This window comes from Odocoileus virginianus, chromosome 16, assembly GCF_023699985.2.
Source record: "Odocoileus virginianus isolate 20LAN1187 ecotype Illinois chromosome 16, Ovbor_1.2, whole genome shotgun sequence".
Classification (NCBI taxonomy): Eukaryota; Metazoa; Chordata; class Mammalia; order Artiodactyla; family Cervidae; genus Odocoileus; species Odocoileus virginianus.
The window spans coordinates 2,069,034-2,094,674 of record NC_069689.1 but is presented as its reverse complement, the minus strand read 5'-3'; the positions used below and the strand labels follow the sequence as shown (position 1 = coordinate 2,094,674).

General features: G+C 37.1%; 1 protein-coding gene across 16 annotated transcripts in view; it reads right to left on the bottom strand.

Annotated features, from left to right (window-relative positions):
- The window catches only part of PEAK1 (pseudopodium enriched atypical kinase 1), a 309,415-nt gene that overhangs the window by 248,724 nt on the left and 35,050 nt on the right, over window positions 1–25,641 (bottom strand). For 15 of the 16 annotated variants that reach the window (XR_011491677.1, XR_011491673.1, XR_011491676.1 and 12 more), the window contains one exon: window positions 323–386. The exons of the other annotated variant lie outside the window; for it this stretch is intronic. The gene's annotated coding sequence lies outside the window, so the exon portion shown is untranslated. The remainder of the gene's footprint in view (window positions 1–322; window positions 387–25,641) is intronic. 16 annotated transcript variants of the gene reach the window in all.

The window sequence follows — 25,641 nt, the reverse complement described above, 5'->3', positions numbered from 1 at the left end:
ATCAGATTATAATGCCAATATCTTTCTCAAGTGTATGTCAGAGAACAGCTGTGTGAACTCCATCTTTGAGTATGAAAGACAAAGTAAAAATTCACTCAAAACTATTTTAATCACTAGAAGCAGCTCCATTCATTTCAATCAAATGTCCTATAAATTAAAAGTAAGCATGCTATATATGTAGCTTTATAATAAACAGTATTTGCTTACTATTAAAACTCAGAGAAAAAGACATTAAATTTTTAACGCCTTAAATTTTTCAGAAACAATTATTTCTCATTATAAATACATTTTAAAAGACAAGTGTATTCATAAAATATCTCACCTTGGGTTTTCAGAAAAATCCACAGAAAAATATTTATAGCATAAGTTCCAGTTTAGGCAGACACCTGAATGAAAAAAAAAGGAAAATGATATGGTCAATATGACTAAATCTGAGTAGGGAACTTAATTTTTTCAAAAGGAGAAATCTAACTTGACTGTTCAAATTTTATGTTCAAGTTGTTCTTTAGAAACCTGTAGGCTGTCAAGGATATTAATTCTGCTAAACTTTCTATTATCTATAATTATTTAACATTTTGACAACTCTTGAAATAAAAAAAAGTATCAAAACATATATTAACAAGGGGTGAGGGGAATCAATTCAAGAATAATAATTTTCTTTTACCTGCTCAAGTTTTCAAAAGAAAAGGTATTTTCTAAAAGTCTGTATTCCCTATAAAATCACCATTATGACCTCCTATCCTCACAAAAATGATAGTACTCAAGATATCTGGAAATGAAGAAGTAAACCAACAACATGTGTTTATAAAACTTAAGTAAAAGGGAAGAGTATATGAAACAAATGGCTAAGAAACTATGAAAACTCATCTATATTGGCCAAGGAAATCAAATTGAAATATCATCTTTCATCAATAAAACTAGTGTTGTTTTTAAAATAAGATGTTAGTTATTAGTGCTGTTCCAATTATCCTCCTTCTGAGACTCACAGTAGAATTGTACTTCACTGCCCTGTTTCATCTCTGTTTGGGCTATGTGACTTGCTTTAGCCACTAAAATGTACATAGACATATGAGATACTATCAAGCATAAGTTTCAGGAACCAGTACACAATTGGAAGACCTACCCAAGTAACAAGATGGAGCTCTGATTAGGATGGGTCACTAAATGACTCCAAAGAGAGAAAGAGAAGACACTGTTGATATGTGTTAGACATGCAGCACGAAGGAAAAATAAACTTTGTTGTATTAAACCACTGAGATTTTGAGGACTGTTACTATAGCATAATCTACCACTATACTGACAGCCACTAATGATAACATAATACAATTACATAATTATAATAATACAATGATGCAATATAATGGGCATCTTTGCACACTGTTTCTGGCAGTATTACTAAATAGGTAAAATCTTCCCTGGAAAGCAATTTTGCAATGCACAAGAGCCTTAAAAAGTTAAAACCATTTGATCTAGTAACTTTTTCTTTTAGAATTCTGTCCTAAATAATAAAAAAATCCAAACATTTATATCATAGCACATTTATGACTGTAAAGAACTGGAAACAAATTAAATGTTCAAATAATTGTTTAATAAGTTAGAATAAGCAATCATTAAAATTATGTATCATAAATGCTTAATGACTAGTAGAGGAAACTGTGTGAACTTTATTATCTGTTCAATTTTTCTGTATATGCAATTCTAGAACTGACACAACTAATCCATAGAGACAGAAAGCAGGTCAGTTATTACAGTAGCCAACATTGTTGAAAGAACTAACTACAAAGGCATTTAAAAGAAACATTGATGGCAATATTCTATGTTTTGATTGTCATGGTCACCATAGGGATACATACATTAGTTAACACTCATCAAACTATACTGCACATTAATCATATCTTACTAAAGTTGATTTTTAAAATAAAATTTAAAAATGCTTAATGACAGGCAAATGTTCATCTACTGAGTAATTTGAATTATGTATAATGCATACATGTGCACAGAAAAAGACTAGAACTACCCATTCCAGGGTTCTTGCCTGGAGAATCCCAGGGATGGGGGAGTCTGACAGGCTGCCATTTTTGGGGTCACACAGAGTCGGACACAACTAAAGCGACTTAGCAGCAGCAGCAGCAGCTAAGTACATCAGTAGTACTTTACATAAAGATTACAGGTAATTCAAGTTTTCCCGTATGTTTTGTACTTTCAAAATGCCCCGAGTAAGTATGTACTTTTATGTTTATGTTAATGACATTTTATGGAGAACCAAAGTCTGAAACCTAGAGTCAGTTTGAGGTTTTATTAATTTGTCCATTCAGTATTGATTGTATGCTTCCATGTACAAACAGCAGTCTATGTGGCTAGAGCTATGCTTCTGAACCTGGGTGCTGTTTTCCCAAGGTTCAGTTAAATGTGCCAATGAAAGTACAAGCATCAACAATCTGCAAGCCACATCTGTTTATCACCTTTACACCAGCAAATGACAGTTAGCTCATGACTATTTTTAAGAACCGTATGCATTAATGACTATTTATTTACCTAGTCTTTCTGAAAATAAGCTTAAAACTTCCATAATATTTAATATTGACATGTATTGCTTTGAATTTATGTATTTTCAATTATGTTTGTCTTTATGAATATTATAATGATTATATGCATTGATAAATATCATTAATTTTTTATTAATCATTTATTTAAACAATTAAAAGCTTTTACAAATATAAAATCACTACAGTGTTTAAAATTATAGCATGAATAATGGAAAAATACAAATGACACAGAAAGAGATAAATGTGGTAATGAAGATAGCATTAAACAAAAAGAACCAGGAGTATTAGGTTAAGCAAATAGAAACATACAATGATATAACTTATAAGCTACAATCAATAGGGAAGGATATAATAGGAAATATTTGTCACAGAGTGTGGCAATTCAAGATAGTGGGGACAAGAGTTAAACATGAAAAAGTGTACTACCTTCTCATGTCAGAAAGATCTAAGATACCTACTCTATTACAGGGAATACATATGAAGCAAAAAACTGGGGCAAACATAAAAGAGAGTCTGATTCAAAAATGATTTTAAACCAATGGGCACAGGGATTAAATCATTATGTTTAGTTACAACTGTATAATATATTGCTTTCTCAAGTTTGATGTTTGGACTTATTATACGTTATATCCAAAAAATACTAAACTGTTCATAGCTTAAAATAAAATACAAATACTACATTATTTATACTAATATTCATTAAGAAGTGCTAGAGCAATGCATGTTTATCAAGATACAGCTATTAAATATCAGAATAAAATAGTCTTAGACATCAAGGATATAACACAAGAAATATCTGGGCATTAATCAAAAAATGAGTAAAATATTTGAGACATCAGTGAGCTTTCAAGGCATTTAGAAATGAAGGACATAATCTGAAACACAAAATCATCAAGATGCAAGAAAATGAATAAACAATTTTTGATGAGTACTGGCTTCCTGATCTTTAGAAACTATGTTATAACTCTGTGTGTGTGTGTGTATGTGTGTGTGTGTGTGTGTGTATGTGTGTGTGTGTGTGTATGTGTGTGTGTTAGTCGCTCAGTAATGTACGACTCTATGTGACCCCACAGACTATAGCCCACAAGGCTCGTCTGTCCATGGAATTCTCCAGGCAAGAATACTGGAGTGGGTTGCCATTCTCTCCTCCTGGGGATCTTCCCGACTCAGGGATCGAACCCGAGTCTCTTGCATTGGAGGCAGACTCTACTGTTGAGCCACTAGGGAAGCCCAAAATTATAAGTATTCAATAAAAATACAGGCAAATGGAAAAACCCTATCACCAAGCTGGTCTTGGTTTCTAAATTTTAGAAACCTTAAGGAATAATTGCCCCCAGTTAACAAAACCAAGGGCTAAACTATGGCCTAGAAACCAAATCCAGTCCATTCCTATTTTTATCTGGCCCCTAACAATGATTTTTACATTTTTAAGTCAGTTTAAAAAAAGGGGGGGGGAGGAATATGCAGTGGACATAGTATGTAGCCATAAAATTCAAAATATTTACTATCTTACTCTTTACAGAAAAAATTTTGCTAACCTCTGAACTAAACAATTCATAACCAGGTAAAACAGGTCACAGTGGCAGCTCTAATCCAAATTTCAAAGTGTGCCATGGTGTCACAGTATATTACAACTAGAAGGAAGCCCTAACATCATCTTTCCTCCCCATCATGTTACAAAGGAAGTGCCCAGAAATTCCAGTCTTCCTGGCCTACCATCTCTTAAACTCAAGCACTTTACATCCCATCACAACACTGGCTTCCTTTTCTTCTGTGGAGTAATTTGAAAATAAGAGAAGTATCAGTTCAGTTCAGTTCAGTCGCTCAGTCGTGTCCGACTCTTTGCGACCCCATGAATCGCAGCACGCCAGGCCTCCCTGTCCATCACCAACTCCCAGAGTCCGCCCAAACCCATGTCCATCGAGTCAGTGATGCCATCCAACCATCTCAAACTCTGTCATCCCCTTCTCCTCCTGCCCCCCATCCCTCCCAGCATCAGGGTCTTTTCCAGTGAGTCAGCTCTTCGCATCAGGTGGCCAAAGTATTGGAGTTTCAGCTTCATCATCAGTCCTTCCAATGAACACCCAGGACTGATCTTTAGGATGGACTGGTTGGATCTCCTTTCAGCCCAAGGGACTCTCAAGAGTCTTCTCCAACACCACAGTTCAAAAGCATCAATTCTTCGGTGCTCAGCTTTCTTCACAGTCCAACTCTCACATCCATATATGACCACTGGAAAAACCATAGCCTTGACTAGATGGACTTTTGTTGGCAAAGTAATGTCTCTGCTTTTTAATATGCAACCTAGGTTGGTCATAACTTTCCTTTCAAGGAGTTAAGCGTCTTTTAATTTCATGGCTGCAATCACCATCTGCAAAATCTGCAGATCTGCAAAAATCTGCAAAATCTGCAAAGATCTGCAAAATCATCTGCAGTGATTTTGGAGCCCCAAAAAATAAAGTCTGACACTGTTTGTACTGTTTCTCCATCTATTTCCCATGAAGTGATGAGACCAGACGCCATGATCTTAGTTTTCTGAATGTTGAGCTTTAAGCCAACTTTTTCACTCTCCTCTTTCACTTTCATCAAGAGGCTTTTTAGTTCCTCTTCACTTTCTGCCATAAGGGTGGTGTCATCTGCATATCTGAGGTTATTGATATTTCTCCAAGCAATCTTGATTCCAACTTGTACTTCTTCCAGCCCAGCGTTTCTCATGATGTACTCTGCATATGAGTTAAATAAGCAGGGTGACAATATACAGCCTTGATGTACTCCTTTTCCTATTTGGAACCAGTCTGTTGTTCCATGTCCAGTTCTAACTGTTGCTTCCTGACCTGCATATAGGTTCTCAATACCAGACCACCTGACCTGCCTCTTGAGAAAGAAAGGTATAGTAGAGTAAATATGCGCTCATCCAACTCTCCACTGAGCCCTTCTAACAGTCAAATTGACCAAAATGAGCTACTGATAACCATAATTGACCAGCTCAGCATCAAGGGTCATTTCTATTTTCTCAGCTTCATCTCCTCCTACTATATTCACATATCCTCCATACCAAGCAAATAAACCTACTTAACGTTCCTGAAAAAGTATCTTGTTCTTTTTGTCCTGAGGACCTTGGTTTACGCTATTTCCTGTGGAAAAATCCTCCCTTCTCCACCTATCCAAATTCCTACCATCTTTCATGGCCCAACTCAACATTCATGACACTTTCAAAAAGCTCATAATTCTATAGAAAACATAGGTCAGGTTCATACAAAAAAGTAAAAAATAAATATCCCCAAAGGTGTAACAAACAAAATGTTACAGAAATTCCAAAGAATATAATGTCAAGGGAAATGTTAGGTAAGGTTTCGGGAAAGCCTTTGAATAAGATGTTAAAGGGTACAGACAGGAAAAGAGGGCATTAAAGGAAGTGGAAATGGAATGACCAAAGGTACAAAAGGGGCAATTTGCTATGGCAAAGATTCTCATCATTTTTTTTTTTTGTTTGTTTCCCTAGATACGGTTCTAGCCAAGTGATGGCATATACAATGTTCTTAATTTCTAAAGAAACTGAGCTACCCAAAAAATGAAATAAGTTACAAAAAATCACAGATGTAATATGCTGGTTAAGGTAATAAGCATTCAAAAAGTAGACAGTCTATACCTTCTTATAGTTTTCCATTAGCCTTTGTAAACAACAAAAAATACAACATACTTGCTAAACGAAATATAAATTCTGTGGATTTAAGGTTGAATCTGTCATTTTCATAACATTAAGCACACTAAAAAAACTGAAAGTTTTCACTTTTTAATTATTTTAGTTTCCTTCTATTGAGTAATTTTATTCCATGGATAGCAAATTTTGAATAGCTCACTCCATACCTACAGTCTAGTAGATGCTATCTATATATTTTTTGAATTGATATTGGAATATAATATACATTTCACTGAAAATACTCATTCTACTTATTCAGAGTAATAGAAAGCAGAGAGAAAATAAGTAACATTGATTGAAAATGCTACAAAAATGAAGCCATAAATAAACTATTACTTCAAAATCTTCCTTAAATAATCTACTAATATCTACCAGTATCTCAAAACTGTATTATAGCCTTTGTTATAACACTACACACACATCATCATCAACAGTCATTTTTGCTAAATATAGCTTAAGGGAGAACAATCACATAATTTGATACCCAGAAAAATGCCAGTAGTTCACCTTTGTATTCTTCACAATTCCTAGCACATAGTGGTGCTTTCAAATCATTCACTGAGTTGAACAGTCATAGACCAAATGTTTATTCTGCTGTCCATAAAAGTTCATTATATTTCATAGGTATGAGTCATCAGCTCTGACAATAAAAGCAGAACTTACACCACTACAAATCCTTGACATATTTCAAGAGCTCTCAGAAATATGAAGAGATATCCATGGATATATTCCCTAAATTAAGTATAAGAAGATATACCTGTTCACTGTTGTAGGTTTGCTATATTTAGATGGCTCTTGAATTGAATTATTCAAGCATATACCAATACAGCATTGAAGGGGTCCACATACTTGCTCCTGACAGTCTGGAAACAAAAGCTCCTATTCAGATAAAAGATGACAGGCAATAGGAATTTGACAGGCCAGTAATTTACTTCCTTTTCTGCACATTGGAATTTGTAGGCCTCCATAGTCATTAAGCAAAATTAGTTTCATGATGTCAGCCAAAAAGCCTCATGGGCAATAGTTTTATGTCATTAAAAAAAACCACCATCCTCAATCTGTCTGAATTTGTGTTTGCTCATTAGAAGCCTCTCAGTGAATCAGTAGAGAAGTTTTTTTCATTGTACTCTTGCTCTATCAATGCTTGGTGTAGCCCTGAACTGTAACAAATTCCTATTCTTCCTTCTTTCCCTACGCCTAAAATAATTTAGATATAGTTGAAGAAGCTAAATATCAGTCTAGCAGTTCTTTACCAATAATCGAGATATTTCAAAGATACAAATGTGGTATACAAATATTTAACAAACTTAAGAATCAAGGGTCAGATAGAGACATCTTCATCTTCCATCTCTCCTACTTGTTAATGTCTGAATCTGTCATGCTCTCTCATACTCTGCCTTTGTAAGTGCTATTTTCCCCTCAGCTTGGTTAGAATCTCCTCCTTGAATCTGACTTTGGCAAATTTCTAGTCACCATAGAAGTCTTCTATGATGAAGAAGAACTAAAGAGCCTCTTGATGAAACTGAAAGAGGAGAGTCAAAAAGTTGGCTTAAAGCTCAACATTCAGAAAACTAAGATCATGGCATCCAGTCCCATCACTTCATGGCAAATAGATGGGGAAACAGTGGAAACAGTGGCTGACTTTATCTTTGGGGGCTCCAAAATCACTGCAGATGGTGACTGCAGCCATGAAATTAAGACGCTTAACTCCTTGGAAGGAAAGTTATGACCAACCTAGACAGCATATTAAAATGCAGAGACATTACTTTGCCAACAAAGGTCCGTCTAGTCAAGGCTATGGTTTTTCCAGTGGTCATGTATGGATGTGAGAGTTGGACTATAAAGAAAGCTGAGCACCGAAGAATTGATGCTTTTGAACTGTGGTGTTGGAGAAGACTCTTGAAAGTCCCTTGGACTGAAAGGAGATCCAACCAGTCCATCCTAAAGGAGATCAGTCCTGGATGTTCATTGGAAGGACTGATGATGAAGCTGAAACTCCAATACTTTGGCCACCTGATGCGAAGAGCTGACTCACTGGAAAAGACCCTGATGCTGGGAGGGATGGGGGGCAGGAGGAGAAGGGGATGACAGAGTTTGAGATGGTTGGATGGCATCACTGACTCGATGGACATGGGTTTGGGCGGACTCCGGGAGTTGGTGATGGACAGGGAGGCCTGGCGTGCTGCGATTCATGGGGTCGCAAAGAATCGGACATGACTGAACAACTGAACTGAACTGAATAGAAGTCTTCACCACTTTTCCCCAAAAACTCAAGCAATCCTTCCCCTATGTACTGTCTACATATTTTCATTACATACTTCTCAAACTGGGAATTAACTGTTATTCTATAGTCAGAGACTGAACACACCTTGGCAGAGCTAATATTCAGCTGGTTCACACCACTATAGCTTTAAGGGTTGTGCTGAAATACTTCTGTAATATGGTCTGGCAAACAGTCACTGCCCTAAACGTCACCAACTCTAAGATAATTGCTGATGGCCCAGTCTCCCTACTATCATCACCACCACCACCACTCCAACTCAGCAACAAAAGCAGCAAAGCCTGATACGGTGTAAAGAACGGAGGGGTCCTTCAAGACCCTGAATCTAGTGCTATGGCCATCTTGGTTGACTGATGCCTGTGTTGTAATGACTAATAAATACTCTTATCACTCTTGCTTTCTTGTACAAAGCTTTGTATCCAAAGCATACAGTAGACCTTTAACAAACTGTAAATTCTTTATCAAAATAATTAATTAATAACCAGCTCTACTCAACGACCCAAGACTAATGGGTATGTCATCAAACCTATGAAGACAGTAATCAGATTGACAAGAAAAATCCAGGTCCTTAAGTATAAGATAGGAAAAGTTGTCAAGTCTGCCTATTTTCTATGCTTGCTTTCAGCCGCTGATAAAAATAAACACTTAATTTGACAATGTGGGCAAAAATCTTCAATGTCATACTTTATAGTGCATATGATTCAAGGTTGTGTTCGTTTTTTTACGTTATTAAACAAAGTTCTTATAAAATGATACTCTCTATAAAAACAGCACAAACAGTGATCACTGAATTCTAATCAGTATCTTGAACAGGAAGACAGGTATCACTAAGGAAGAACACAAGTAATTAATTCAAATGGAGAGGAAAAGGCAAGAATAAGAAAAGTCAGTTAATTATGAATCACATGTCTAATTACAGACTTTGCCGGGGGCTTCAGATACTTCTAATTAGTTTTACTTGGTATATTAATTATAAATAGAACACCATGAGAGAATTTTCTAATCACAGGAATTCACTGAGCATGTAAAATCAAATTTTAAGTTATCTTTCTAATTTAATAATTAAATATTCAATAATATATGACAATTATTTTGAAAGTCATCAATAAAATAGACATCACATTAAAGTCAAGTTACTCAGAACACTATTAAGGTAGTAACAGAATCTTTAAAAAATCCACAAGGGAGACATATAGCTGAAAGAAGGATGAGTATGTAATTTTAACAAGAAATTTGAACTTTAAATACTGATACACCAATCATTTTAGGCCACTTACTTTCTAGTAGTAAAATCATCTTTCCGTCATACTATACAGAGTTTCAGAGAGCTATAAAATTTAAGTATTAAACATAATAATGGGAGAATAATAACCACATTTTCTAAAAGAGAAGCTTAATTATCTAATTTCTACATTGTCCTATTAACCTAATGTCAATTTTTAGTAAAACAACGCTGTTCTACATACACAACTGCTAATGAAAAATTCTAGAAGGTAACAAAATCTCAAACAAGAAGCATCATGTAATATTTAGAACAAATCAAGGAAGACCAGTCTGCCATTCAATTATTAAATTAAAAACAAGGAAAGAGAAAACAAATACTAATTTTAATTTAATAAAAGCTTTTGAAGTCTTACTAATCCTAATTTGAAACAACCATGTAAGTTATCTTGGATATTAGCACAACCGTATGAACTCAAACAGCAAATGTACACAATGAATAGGTTAAGTAATAGTAACTGTAGCTACCACTTATGGAGTAACTATAAATAATGTATGAGACAGAATACAATGTGATTTATATAGACTGTTAATTTTCACAACCACATTGCAAGGCAGATAATCATCCCTCCTTTACTAATGATGAATCTCTGCTAGAAATAATCTTGCCAAGGATCAGCTAGTAAGTAGCAGAGTAAAGATTCAAACCACTATTCTACAAACCCTGTGCTGGCTGCTATACCCCAGTGCCTGACCAGATGAACTCAATGAATTAAGGCAAATCAACTTAGCACTTAAATCCCATGGTATATTAGCTCTCCTAAATGGATGAAGTCAAGATTATGGACCACTATCCCAATAGATGCGACCACCAAAATACCTAAGGAAAACAATATAACTTTGTAATTATATTTCCAACCCTGATTTAGGAAATCAACAGTGTTTCCAGTGAGCTTAAAGGTTGTTACAAAATTCTGTTTTCATTAAACTCACTTTGATATAAATAAATTAATAAAAATGAATTTTTAAAAAACTTACACTTAGATGTAGACACAGCAGGATGCTGAAGGGGGAAAAATCAAGTAAGAGAATATAATTTTTACACCTTGAGAATCTTCTGTCAAGAAATTCTAGGACTTCCCTGGTGGTCCAGTGGTTAAGAATCTATCTGCCAACAAGGGAGACACAGGTTTGACTCCTGGTCTGGGAAGATCCCACATGCCATGGAACAGCTGAGCCCGTGCACCACAACTGCTGAAGCCTGCACTCTAGTGCTGCAAGTACGGAGCCTGCATACCCTGGAGACTGCGCTCCGCAGCAAGAGAAGCCACCTCCATGGGAAGCCCTCACACCGCAACTAGAGAGTAGCCTCCGCTCGCAGCAACTAGAGAAAGTCCTCCAGCACAGCCAAAAATAAAATAAATATTTCAAAAGGCAGCTATTTTGCATATCTCTCTTCCCAAAAACTGACCCTAAATAAATTGATATGCATAGTTACTACATACCTAACAAACGCACATAACAAATGTCTGATGAACAGTAAATGGTTTTGCTAAATGAAGATGAAAAGTGAAAATGGGGAAGAAAAAGAAAACTAAGGGAAAAGAGCTGACTTGTCTCCCAAGTTCCTTCTCACATAAACAGTTCAGTCGCTCAGTCGTGTCCAACTCTTTGCGACCCGATGGACTGCAGCATGGCAGGCTTCCCTGTCTCTCACCAACTCCTGGAGCTTGCTCAAACTCATGTCCATCGAGTCAGTGATGCCATCCAACCATTTCATCCTCTGTCATCCCCTTCTCCTTCTGCCTTCAATATTTCCCAGCATCAGGGTCTTTTCCAATGAGTCAGCTCTTCGCATCAGGTGGCCAAAGTATTGGAGCTTCAGCTTCAGCATCAGTTCTTCCAATGAATATTCAGGACTGATTTCCTTTAGGATTGACTGGTTTGATCTCCTTACAGGTACATAAACAGTACCTGCTGGTAAAGTTCTTTATTAAAAAACAAACCACCACAGAATACAACTTCCCTGAGAGAAATCTCCTCATACTGTGCCCTAAGAAGTATCACCTACCTCCTTACATCCAAATGCCACCTTCCCTTAGAACAGACCCCCTTTGGAAATATTTTCAATCCCTCTACATTCCAGAGCATACTCTTTAGGATCAACTTTTCTGTTTCTACTGGTTTTGTGAATCAAATATACTGTTTAATCAGCAAAATGAAAAATGTTAAGAGTTGTTTTGCTATAGAAGAACCCTGGTGCAACAAGGATACCTTATAGTACAATGCAATTTGAATTTTCTGAAAAGCATAAGGATCTTTCACAGAGATGAAGCCATCTGAAAAGTATTTTCCAAAAATCTTTGTTACACGAGTTACTTTCCTACCTTTTCATTTTAAAGAAATCACACCTTTAACAAAAACTGTATTATTTACTACTCTTTCATCTTGTTTGTGAATACCTAGAATAATCTCCCACATCTTATTTACCACCTGCTGACTCAAAAATCATCTTAGAGCCCAATTTCTTTACTTAACCTAATAAAACTCGCTGAGCTTGCACACAGAAAGACTGCACGTGGCATATTTTTCCTAGCACACCAATGCCTATAGTTGGACACGCTGAGACCAAGGGTGACCTTCTCTCCCCACTATACCAGACAGCTAGCCTATTACTTGAATATGCTATTTTACATATGAGTTTGAGAAGAAAATTTGCTTACCTGTCTTATTTCCTAAAACTACAAACTTCTAAGGATTGTACTGATTTTTTATAACAACACTATGTACATATCTCAGAAAAATCAAGCAAAAATTCTTAGATCCTATTACACTTTCAAAAAGATCAGCCACGTAACAGTTTTAAGAAGTATCTCATTTCTTTAGCAAACTACAAAAGGTGATTTCCCTTTCTTTGATATGTACACACAGTGCAAATTATAATCAAAGGCTAAATGAAATGGTTCTAAATGAAATTCTTGCTTCTTCCATAGAGTACAAAATCCAGGAATCTTGCTATTTCAAGCTATTATTTACCTTACAAACCACATTTAATTAGAGTTTAGTATATAGGGCTTAATTATAGTATGTTATTTGTTGCAGTTTAAAGTTATTAGAAAATAAAATCTTTCCTTCTGCTGACATTCTAAACTACATTTTTAACTCCACTGTGCATAAAAATTTGTAACAATAACCTTTTATGTCTTAGTGAGTTTTGGGCTGCTAATACCATTGCATACCTATTTGTTGAAATAAATCCTTTTAAAATCACACTGCCAATTCTTCCTGGCCCTAGAAAAGAGACATGTCAAAAACTCAACTAGAAAGCAAATAAATCAAGAAACATTTGAAATGTTGTTAAATGATCCTGAAGACCAAATCTGGGTCAAACTACAAAAAGATCCTGGATCTCTGCTACCAAGGAGAATTCTGTTAATTCATTCACATACCAGTCATAGAAAAGAGGTCATCAACACATCCTTAGCCAAGCAAAACATATTTGCTGAGATGGACTGTGTGCAAGTCAAAGGATTTTACTTTCCCCCCTTCATCTTTCCTTGATCTTCAAGAAACAACTGTAGGCCAGCTGAGACTGTCCTTTGTCGATCTGTTTCTAAAGGGATATAACTGCTTAACCAGGCCTTTCCCAAAAGTACTGCAGCCCTTTCCAGTGGGTTACAAGTTATATTAGCAATGAATTAACTGTGTTCAGTTAGAAAACAGGAAAGAAGGAAAAGGCAGCCTGTAATACTGCTGAGAATCTGAAGTAATACACACACTTTCCCCCACAGAAATAAAAGTAGCTGAGTATCCACGTATTTCAAATGGAACCTCAAAGATCTATGGGCATCCACAGTAAGGCCTTCCACAAGTAGCAAAAACTGTCCTTCTGACAGTTCCCGGAATTAGCATTCTCCATGGACTTCAAAATCATAAGAGAATGGGAGTCATACCTGAAGAGCACAATGAAGAATAAAATGTAAAAGACTTCAAGTATTAAGGTAAGGAGAAATTAAAGAAACTATCTAGAAATAACATATATATCCCAAGATGTACACAACTTGATAAAAATAGCAGTTATCAAACACCTTCACATAGACAGTTCTGTATCCTCTGGGAAGAATGGCAGATGAGAAGCTATTTCCTGACTGAACACACTAGGCCACAGTTCCCCATATCAAACATACGCAGATAAAGGGGTTACCTGTAAATATTCTGGACTGTATGTATAGAATGGAAACTGTTCACTGCCAAGCCAAGGGCCCACTCAACTCTAGACACGCCAGCAGGGACCTCTGAGAGGGTTGGTTAGGTCTAGAACCTTCATAAAAGATTTAATTGGCTTTGAAACAGGGTATTAGAAACTCTTAGAAAGGGGAAAGGTTTCCATTTACCTCAGCCCGCATCCAGGAGACATCAAAACAGAATGTTGGTCACAACAATGGGGCCTGTTTTAACCAACTATATGCAGATCTGTGCAAAATGCTAGTTTTCAATCCTCAGAACTACCACCCATCTAAAAACAAAATAGAACAAAAAAAACCAAACACCAGACTTTTCTTCCTCTACAATGACTCAATGAATTTCCTTGTGTATTTTATTTATGAGTTTGCTTGTTTAGGCTGTGCTAGGTGGCACATGGGATCTTCCATCTTTCTGTAGCATGTGAGATGTCTAGTTGCATCATGCGAACTCTTAATTATAGCATGGGGGATCAAGTTCCCTGACCAGGGACTGAACCCAGGCCCCCTGCATTGGGAGCATGGAGTCTTAGCCACTGGACCACCAGGGAAGTCCCTCAGTGAATTTCTTTATTTCATTTCCTTTCCTGGCAAGTGAATAAACTCAGCTTTTATTTTGTTTGGCTTTGTTTTTTAGCCCCAGTGGCCTTTGCTTTATTTTTTGACACTCTGGTTTTTCAAGGGTAGGCCTTCCCTTTCCTCCAGCAAAAGCAAATCAGAACTGGCCTGGGAGTTAGTGCTGGTCAACGGCAGGGTCTGCCCTAGCCATCAGAAATACAGGCTGGGAAAGCTCATCAATCATTTGACTGATGGTTGCATCATGCCACTGGTGTACCTGAATCCTGCCAGTCAGTTAGAATCACCACTTCAGCAACACAATAATCCTGTGAGTACTAAGTGATAGTGCTGATAGGAGTTAGGACATAATTGATAGGAGTTAGGACATAAGTGATAGGAGTTAGGACATAATTGATTTTTAAAGATAAATTTCCTTTATATCCCTGTTCTGTTTGTCATGTGTTGATATACAGTACAGATGTCAAAGACATAAGAGAAAATTATTTTCATTATAATTTTACGCATTTGGCCGTGCTGGGTCCTTGCTGCTACACAGGTTTTTCTCTAGTTATGGCAAGCGGGGGCTACTCTCTACTTGCAGTGCTTGAGCTTCCCACTCAGTGGCCTCCTTGCTGGGAAGCATGGACTCTCGGGTGTGCAGCCTTCAGTATTTGCAGCTCCCAGGCTTGAGAGCAGAGGCTCAGTAGTTGTGGCGCATGGCAAAGCTGTCTAGTGGCATGTGGCATCTTCCTGGACTAGGAATTAAATTCAAGTCTCCCACATTGGCAAGCAGATTCTTTACCACTGAGTCACCAGGGATGCCCCTCAACTATTATTAAGTAGCAGTTGTTTTTCTGTCAAAGACAGGCATTCCCCCTACTATTACAAATGGCAAATGGATAGGGGTATTGCTGGAAACCGTGGAACACCATGTTCAACAACCTAAGACTATCTATCTTCAAACACACAAACTTCTTTGAGGGACTTCTGTATTAGGTAATTTTAGATTGAAGGACATTTGTCAAATAAAAAAAAGTTTTATTTAAACAACACAAATTAAAAATACAGTTTGTTTTATTTATTAGGTCAGACCCCATTCCTCAGCACATCCCAAGCTTTCCTCTCCCCATTCAGAGACTATTACAGAGATTCTACGGAACTCAAATAGACCAAAAAAAAAAAAAGTTGTGTAGATTTTTACATTAAGGGAATAACATGATGAAAAATCATGTTTTAAGGAGATTAAGGGAAGGAGAGGATAAGTTGGGAGATTCAGAATGACATATACTTACTACTATATATAAAATAGATAATTAATAAGGACCTACTGTATAGCATAGGGAATGCTACTGAATACTCTGTAATGACCTATATGAGGAAAGAATCTAAAGAGTAGATATATGTATATGTATTAATATAACTGATTCACTTTGCTGTATACCTGAAACTAATCTAACACTGTAAATCAACTATACTCCAAAGTTTTTTAAAAATGAAGATTAATAACATAGCAAAACAATCTGGGGCTGCAGTTGGAAGATAATGGGAACAAGCAGAACAACTCAACATGAGATGCTAACTGGTCCACACAGAATGAGACAACGGTTGATAGAATAGTAAAGAACTGAACCTGAGATTACCGAAAAACTTCATCTTTCTATTACAAATTTAGTTCATCCTGGGAATAAGGTAGATGCAAGTTATTATTTTCTTCATTTGTCTGATAGAAGAAGGGGAACTTTAAGAGTTCACTTGTGAGGTCCTAAGATCTTCATTTTCTAACAAGGTTACACAGTGCCTGAAATTCAACCACCAGGAAATGATCCTTTCCAATTACAACATCCTACGGCCCTGACATTTTCTGCCAAAATGCCCTAGATGGAATAACTTCAGAATCACTCATTTAGCCATTATTGATGGCAATTAGCTTGTTTGCCTGCTTTCTTTGTAGGCAACCACCTCTATCCCCACCCCTACCTACATAAAAAGAATGGGGGCAAAAACAAAGAGTCCAAGAACCTAATTTTAACTGACCTGGATATGAGACCAAAAGAGATTAAATGCTTTGCCAAAATTAGTAGGGAAACCAGAATCGGAGACAAGAATTTTAAACTTCTAGTCTCAGAGCTTTAAGATAACCTTCATATTTTCTCTGCTCTTGGATACAATAAAAAATTTGAAATTTTTTTGTGAACTTCCTAATGTAATAACAACAGAAAAAGACAGTTTTCAAACTAGAATCCACCCTCCTTTGTTGTATTGTTTTAACACATTAGTGGGTAAGAGTGGTAATACACACAGCTAACAAATCAAAGAAGGTATCAGTCTAAGCTTCCTTCAAGGACTCCTTGTCACAGTCAAGGCAAAGTTATGATACTACTGCCTAGGAAATAAAGCCCTTAATATTTGAAGCCCAACAATCTTTTTCAACCTCATCCTTTACCACACTACTTTCCACTTCCTTGTTTACCACCATAGCTACTGAATGCATACAGATTCCCAGTGTTCAGCTATTCTCATACCTCCATCAGTTCAGTTCAGTTCAGTTGCTCAGTCATGTCTGACTCTCTGCGGCCCCATGCATGGACTGTAGCACATCAGGCTTCCCTAACCAACTCACGAAGCTTGCTCAAACTCATGTCCATTGAACAAGTGATGTCATCCAACCATCTCATCCGCTGTCATCTCCTTCTCCTCCTACCTTCAATCTTTCCCACCATCAGGGTCTGTTCTAATGAGTGGGGTCTTATTTCTAATGAGTCAGCTCTTCCCATCAGGTGGCCAAAGTATTGGAGATTCAGCTTCAGCATCAGTCCTTCCAATGAATATTCAGGACTGATTTCCTTTAGGATCAACTGGTTGGATCTCCTTGAAGTCCAAGGGACTCTCAAGAGTCTTTTCCAACACCACAATTCAAAAGCACCAATTCTTTGGCACTCAGTTTTCCTCATGGTCCAACTCTCACATCCATATACGACTGCTGGGAAACCCATAGCTTTGACTAGACGGACCTTTGTCGGCAAAGTAATGTCTCTGCTTTTTAATATGCTGTCTAGGTTGGTCATAACTTTCCTTCCAAGGAGTTAAGCGTCTTTTAATTTCATGGCTGCAGTCACCATCTGCAGTGATTTTGGAGCCCCCCAAAATAAAGTCAGCCACTGTTTCCACTGTTTCCCCATCTATTTCCCATGAAGTGATGGAACCAGATGCCATGATCTTAGTTTTTTGAATGTTGAGTTTTAAGCCAGCTTTTTCACTCTCCTCTTTCACCTTCATCAAGAGGCTCTTTAGTTCCTCTTTGCTTTCTGCCATAAGGGTGGTGACATCTACATATTTGAGGTTACTGATATTTCTCCCTGCATTCTTTATTCCAGCTTGTGCTTCCTCCAGCCCGGCATTTCACATAATGTGCTCTGCATATAAGTTAAATAAGCAGGGTGACAATATACAGCCTTGACATACTCTTTTCCCAATTTGGAACCAGTCCATTATTCCCTGCCCAGTTCCAACTGTTGCTTCTTGATCTGCATACAGATTTCTCAGGAGGCAGGTAAGGTGATCTGGTATTCTCATCTCTTTAAGAATTGTCCAGTTTGTTGTTATTCACACAATCAAAGGCTTTCGTGTAGTCAACAAAGCAGAAGTACATTTTTCTGGAATTCTCTTGCTTTTTCAATAATCCAACGGATGTTGGCAATTTGATCTCTGGTTCCTCTGCCTTTTCTAAATCCAGCTTGAACATCTGGAAATTCTCAGTTCACATACCGTTGAAGCCTAGCTTGCAGAATTTTGAGCATTACTTTGCTAGTGTGTGAGATGAATGCAATTTTGCAGTACTGCAGTCTTGTGGTAGTCTGAACTTCTTTGGCATTGCCTTTCTTTGGGATTGAAATGAAAACTAACCTTTTCCAGTCCTGTGGTCACTGCTGAGTTTTCCCAAATTTGCTGGCATATTGAGTGAAGCACTTTCACAGCATTATCTTTTAGGATTTAAAATAGGTCAGCTGGAATTCCATCACCTCCACTAGCTTTGTTTGTAGTGATGCTTCCTAAGGCCCACTTGACGTCACACTCCAGGATGTCTGGCTCTAGGTGAGTGATCACACCATCGTGGTTATCTGGGTCAGTAAGGTCTTTTTTTGTATAGATCTTCTGTGTCTTCTTGCCACGTCTGCTTAATATCTTCTGCTTCTGTTAGGTCCATACCTTTTCTGTCCTTAATTGTTCCCATCTTTGCATGAGATGTTCCCTTGGTATCTCTAATTTTTTTGAAGAGATCTCTAGTCTTTCCTATTCTATTGTTTTCCTGTATTTCTTTGCATTGATCACTGAGGAAGACTTTCTTATCTCTCCTTGCTATTCTTTGGGATTCTACATTCAGATGGATATATCTTTCCTTTTCTCCTTTGCCTTTTGCTTCTCTTTTCTCAGCTATTTGTAAAGCCTCCTCAGACAACCATTTTGCCTTTTTGCATTTTTTTTCTTGGGGATAAATTTAATCACTGCCTCCTGTACAATGTTACGAACCTCTGTCCATAGTTCTTCAGGCACTCTATCAGATTTAATCCTTTGAATCTATTTGTCACTTCCACTGTATAATCCTAAGGGATTTGATTTAGAGCATATCTGGATGGTCTAGTGGTTTTTCTTACTTTCTTCAATTTAAGTCTGAATTTGGCAATAAGGGGTTCATGATCTGAGCCACAGTCAGCTCCCAGTCTTGTTTCTGCTGACTGTATAGAGCTTCTCCATCTTCGGCTCCAAAGAACATAATCAATCTGATTTCAGCATTGACCATCTGGTGATGTCCATGTGCAGAGTCGTCTCTTGTGTTGTTGGAAGAGGATGTTTGCTGTGACCAGTGCATTCTCTAGGCAAAACTCTGTTAGCCTTTGCCCTGTTTCATTTTGTACTTCATGCCTACATGCCTGAGGGCATTCTACTTTTCTTCATAGAACACTTTTCCCCTGCCAGCATGGCTACATTGAGTTTATGCTCTTAGAAATAATTTTTTGACATCTCTCCTTCTGGACCCTGAAACGCATTCCTCCCCTAACCCACACCAAGTCTGAATTAGGCTTGCTCCTTTATGCACATCTCTACCAAACTTCTTAAGAGGTATTTCAATTCTCAAACTAGTGAATTAGTTTAGCACATTATATTAATAGGTACTAAAATAATTATTAATTCCCAGTTTTGTGTTCTTTCTGCAGAACAGGATTCAATTCACTCGATTACAATGTACAGCTGAGGTTTTCTCCCCTTCTTGTATTTTGGTTTGTTATCTAAGAATCCTCAGTATATTTCCTATTAACTCGACAGGTTTAAACACATGTAGAATGTGGTAATTAGATTCTGGAAAGAGAATCCAACTGAAATTAAATACACATGGAAGCTTTCCCATATAAGGCTTGATGGGTCAATTTGACCAAAAACTGAACCTTTTATGAATATTCATTAATTCTGCTATAAAAAGAACTTCACTTAAAATATTCTGTGTATCTATTTGGAAAATGCATTCCTACAATAGCTTCTGAATGATAAAAAAAATTGAAGTATGAAACCAGTTTGTTTCATTATTTTAAATAGAGAGTGACACCCACGCTGCAGCAGGAAATATCTGCCTTTGGAATAAACATCAGAGTTAAAACTCGCATCATCCAATTCCACGTTTCCTTGATGCTTTTAGAAAGGATAACTGTTAAAAGATACATCAAAAACTGATAACCACGCTCTTCAGAACCCTGTTCAAAACTTTCCTACTAGGGATTCAGACTTGGACTGGCATGACATTCCAAAGTCAACAGTGTAAAACAGAAGCTTCAAACAAAACATCATCCAAAACTACACCCAGCTATAGGCTGACACTGGTGACAAACCCCAAGTCTGTTGCAACCCCATGTTCAAAATAGTTTTTATAATAATGCTAGGTGGAGGGCTTTTACCAAATCAACAGTTCTAATAAAAGCACAAAATGTGATCTAAGATAAAATACTCATTTGAGGGTCGCTTTTCTTTTCAGGATGACTTTGGTCAATCTAGTTAACTTATTCTGTCCACTTGTGTACATGCTCAGTCACAAAGTCATGTCCAACTCTTGTGAACCCATGGACTGCAGCCTGCCGGGTTCCTCTGTCCATGGGATTTTCTAGGAAAGAACATAGGAGTGGGTTGCCATTTCCTCCTCCAGGGGGTCTTCCTGACTCAGGGATTGAAACTGTCTCCTGTACCTCCTGCATTGGCAGGCAGATTCTTTACCACTGAGCCACTGGGAAGTCCATATGCTATCTACTTATTAAGGTCTAAATGTAGTCGTTGTAAAATTACTATTATAAAACATTTTCTAAGCCATTTGGTACACCTTAAGTCCATTACTCTTGCTCTAAAACAGAATTACTACTCACCGAAGGGAACATACTTAGAATTAAACATTGTAAAATACAGATCAAAAATAAAAATATTAGTCAACTTGAATCAGAAGGTTAAATTCTAACAAAACGATAAAGATATGTCAGTGAACTCATTCTAATTGTAATAACATGGGATTTCCTTTATTTACCTCAGGGGGATATGGAATGTAGCAAATAAATTAGGTACTCTAAAGATCAAAGTAAAAGAAAATACAACCTAACTAGACTTGAAACTGCATTCTGAAGGAAAAAAAAAAAACCACCCCAAGCTCATAAGGTATTATATTTTTGCCCTCTCCTTCACTATTCCCTGCTGCCAGATGCCTGTTTTAGAAGTTCTCGTGCACAGAAAATAGCAACAAAGCCATTTTCCTTCCAAATGCAATCAGGTTTTGGCAAACTTGAGTCAGTATGTCAGTTAAAAATAGAAACTCAACCCAAAATGTGTTTGGCAAATATCTACCTACGTATTGAATAGTTCTCCTCTCTTGAATGGTATTGAATTTTCCATTTATCATTTTTAAATAAAACTAAAAATCTGCACATGTAGCTGAACAAGTAATAGCTTCCAAATTAATAATACAGTATGCAAGACTCTTTTATAAGCATTCACTGAGAACAAAATTATGCCATTTTGGAAAGAGAATTCCTGTGAGACTGGTCCTTAGTAGCTATGATATTTCAAAACACTGCTTTTATTTCTATATAAACACTATTGCGACTCCTTTATAAATTGGCAGCCAACTTTGCCAAAAGCTTAAACAAACTGTTTTCATCAAATAAGTGTCTTCATTGGACCCTCCACCAGATCCATTCAGAGTATTAAAACAGGCCTACATAAATAAAGTTTTATTGAAAGTTATGTGTTGTCATGGCTACTTGTGATCTACAGAGTTGAACAGAGACATGAATTGTGATAGAGAACATATGGCCCACAAAACCTAAAGTATTTACTGTCTAGTCCTTTGCAGAAAAAAAATTACCTCTACCAGAAATTTTTCAAAATAAACTGAATAAAATTCTCTCACCATTATCTCTGCAATTTACTTGTCTATGAGACGAAAGCAACACTGTACTTATAAGACGTCTTAAGTGCAACTGACTCTTTAATATTTATACTATGTGGAAACTCATTTGTATAAGATACTGTTCTGAAATACTGAACCAGAGCAGAGTTGACTCAGCAACACAGATGAAGCAAAATCTTCTGACTCAAATGGCAAAACACAAAACGTCTACACCCAGGACCACCCTAATTACTATTACTCAGCATCAAGTATGGTATTGTTATAGGAAATTCAATAATGACAGAAGCAAATTTGTGTGCCATTGAAGGATTTTCAAGGGGAAAAAAATGGTTATATGTAGTTAAAACAAACACACTTTAAATTTTTGCAAACAGAATAAATGCTGTTAAATTTTCAATGGTACTGTCTCACTGTAAAGCCACGTTTAAGTTTTCAAGTGAAAAACCCAAGAGCTAAACCCCAGATTAAAATGTCAGATACTTAGGTATTCAATAAATATCTGGTGAATAAAGAGAACGTTATGTGAAGCTCAGGCTATTGCCTTCACTGCCATTATTTTTGTATGTTTCAATTTTCACTCTCCTCAGTTAAGGATCCAGACCTAGCAAAGAAAGTGAAGTTGCTCAGTCGTGTCTAACTCTTTGCAACCCTGTGGACTACAGCCTACCAGGCTCCTCCATCCACGGGATCCTTCAGGCAAGAATACTGGAGTGGGTTGCCATTCTAATCCAGCCCTGACACTCCTCAAGACCACTGTCATAGGAAGACTATCTGGGACTGGGTACTGATACTGCCTCAGTCTGCAGAGGAGATGGACCAAAAAAAAAAAACAAAAAACAAAACCCACCAAAAAACACAAATCACACTGTATGAAAACTCTTCAGAGAAAACCCTGAGGCCTGAAAAACATGTCATAGAAGAGGCATTCAGATGCTACCTGGGCCTCTGGTCTCACCAAACTGCCTTCTGAAGTCAAAGTCCAGTGAGTAATAAATGGCATTTAGAATTTTCAAAAGACTGGGCTTAGAGCTGTATATTTAAATAAGGAAGGAGCCTAGGTTTTGGAATGAGTCAGAAAGACCCACTAGTTTCATGACTCTAGCAACTATTTCCTATGTGATGCAAGCTATTTAACGTCTCTGAGCCTCCATCTCTGCATGAGGATAATGATGGTGCTACTTTCATGGGATTATTATGATGATTAAAGGAGATATCATAGGAGGGCCTAACCTCTGGAATGTAAAAAATAATACACAATAGCAGCTAAACATATATAGGACCATAGGTCAGGCATATACTCCTCATAAAATCCATTAGGTAGGTACTATCATTAAACTTGCTCAAGGTCACAAAATGAGCAAGAGCCAGAGCCAGATATCAGGCCTGGAGGTATGGCTCCAGTGTCCATGCTCTTAATTACCTAATTATATTGCAGATATTATTAGAATGAGCACTCCAGATATTCTAAACGATGGTTCTATGTAAAACAAAGTGTTTGAAGCCCTTCTATATCAACATTTGAATTATAATAGGTTTTTAGTTTGGGAACAATCCTGCTCTGTTTCTAAAATGCTGTTGGTAGCACAAAGCTAATACTGTGGTCACAGCTCAGTTTCAGTAACTGTGTAGGTCACGCAACTTCAGTCAGAGGTGGGGAAAAGTTCCAAAATCCCAGAACATTTAGGCTGGCTTTGAGAGAACAGAAAAAGCAAAAATCAAACACCTCCTCTCCAAGAAATTACCTCAAAAGGGATTTGAATGGCACCACAAAAACTAAAAGATTCAGTGCTAGAAGGGTCCTCAGTTTAATTCTTATACTACAAAGTGGAAACCAAAGCCAAGAGAGAAGCGTAGCTTTCCTCATGTCTATAGTTAGCCATCCTTCGTGTCGGACTATCTGCAGGACCACTTTTCCATCATACCGCTTTGTCTAGATTCCTACTGAACTCAGTGCCTAATACATACCTCAACTGAAAAGTCATGTATAGTTTGTTGCACAATATAAAGATACTGGAAGTCAGGGGTGGGGAAAGAGTCTTTTACCAACAATGTTTAAAGAATCCTACCTGAACAAGACATAGTCAACTTGTTGACTCTGAACAAACTGCAGACATGCTGCTGCTGCTGCTGCTAAGTCACTTCAGTCGTGTCCAGCTCTGTGGGACCCCATAGATGGTAGCTCACCAGACTCCCCCATCCCTGGGATTCTCCAGGCAAGAACACTGGAGTGGGTTGCCATTTCCTTCTCCAATGCATGAAAGTGAAAAGTGAAAGTGAAGTCGCTCAGTCGTGTCCGACTCTTAGCGACCCCATGGACTGCAGCCTACCAGGCTCCTCCATCCATGGGATTTTCCAGGCATGAGTACTGACATATAAATTAGTAAACATTCCTAATGTACTTCTAAATTGTTGCTATGTTCTCAACATAAGCTAAGCTGCCAACAAAAATTATCTTCTTCTTTTTAGTATTTCCGACGAGAAAACTGCCATTAAGTCCTAATGATATTCCTTGTAACCTATTCTACAAAGACATTGACCCCTTAAATTAATAAATTATATTAAAAAAATTCTTTCTTCTTGAAAACAAACACACATCAACACTTTTTTCAGTTTTTAAAATTAATTTTTATTGGAATATAGTCATTTTACAAAGTTGTGTTAGTTTCTGCTGTACAACAGAGTGAACTGGCCGTATGTATACATATATCTTCTCTTCCTTGGATTTCCTTCCAATTTAGGTCGCCACAGAGCACTAAGTAGAGTTCCCTGTGCTATACAGTAGGTTCTCATTAATTATCTATTTTACACACAGTATCAATAGTGTATATATGTAAATTCCAATCTCCTAATTCATCCCACTGGCCCTTCCCCCTGCTTGATGTCTATATGTCTGTGTCTCTATTTCTGCTTTGCAAATAAGATCATCTATGCCATTTTTCTAGATTCCATACCTATATGTTATTTTTTTTCTCTTTCTGACTTACTTCACACTGTATGACAGTCCCTACGTACATCAATGCTTTTAAAATAAAATGGTCATATACTTTACCATCTTCTCAGATAACTGGATATTCATTGCTCAGGTGTAAATACACATAGCTTGCTCCAAAAACAATTTTGTAAGGTAGAAACTCCCTCATGATAAGCTACACATACTTGTCTTCAAACATATCTTACCTTTGGTTTCTTGCAAAACAGATTACTTCGTTGTTCAAATTCAAAACAATAACATAAGGGAAGTGCCTTTATTACTGTTAGTAGCTGAAGTTTTCTACTCCTCTTATGCCACCTCTGACTAATGTCATGCCTGTGGTCTCCTCCTCTAACAGAAATTAAACGGTTCAAACGGGGAGCTAACTCTCCAGTGACATACTCCAGCAGCAAAACTTAAGATGAAACAACTAAGGCCAAAAAAAAGATGTCTTTCAAAAATTACTTGGAAAGCCTTATGGGAATCCTTGAAAATCAAAAAACAATTAACTTCACTGGGAAAAAAGGAAAAATTCAATTAGTAGTGATTAAGAGAAAGGGACAGACTACACATTCCAAAGGAACAACTATGAGACTTGGGGCAAGATTCAAAGATGAGGATTGATGAATCAAAAGTGACCTCAGTATTTTGGTGCCAGAGAGGCTACGTAGACAAGCACTTCTCT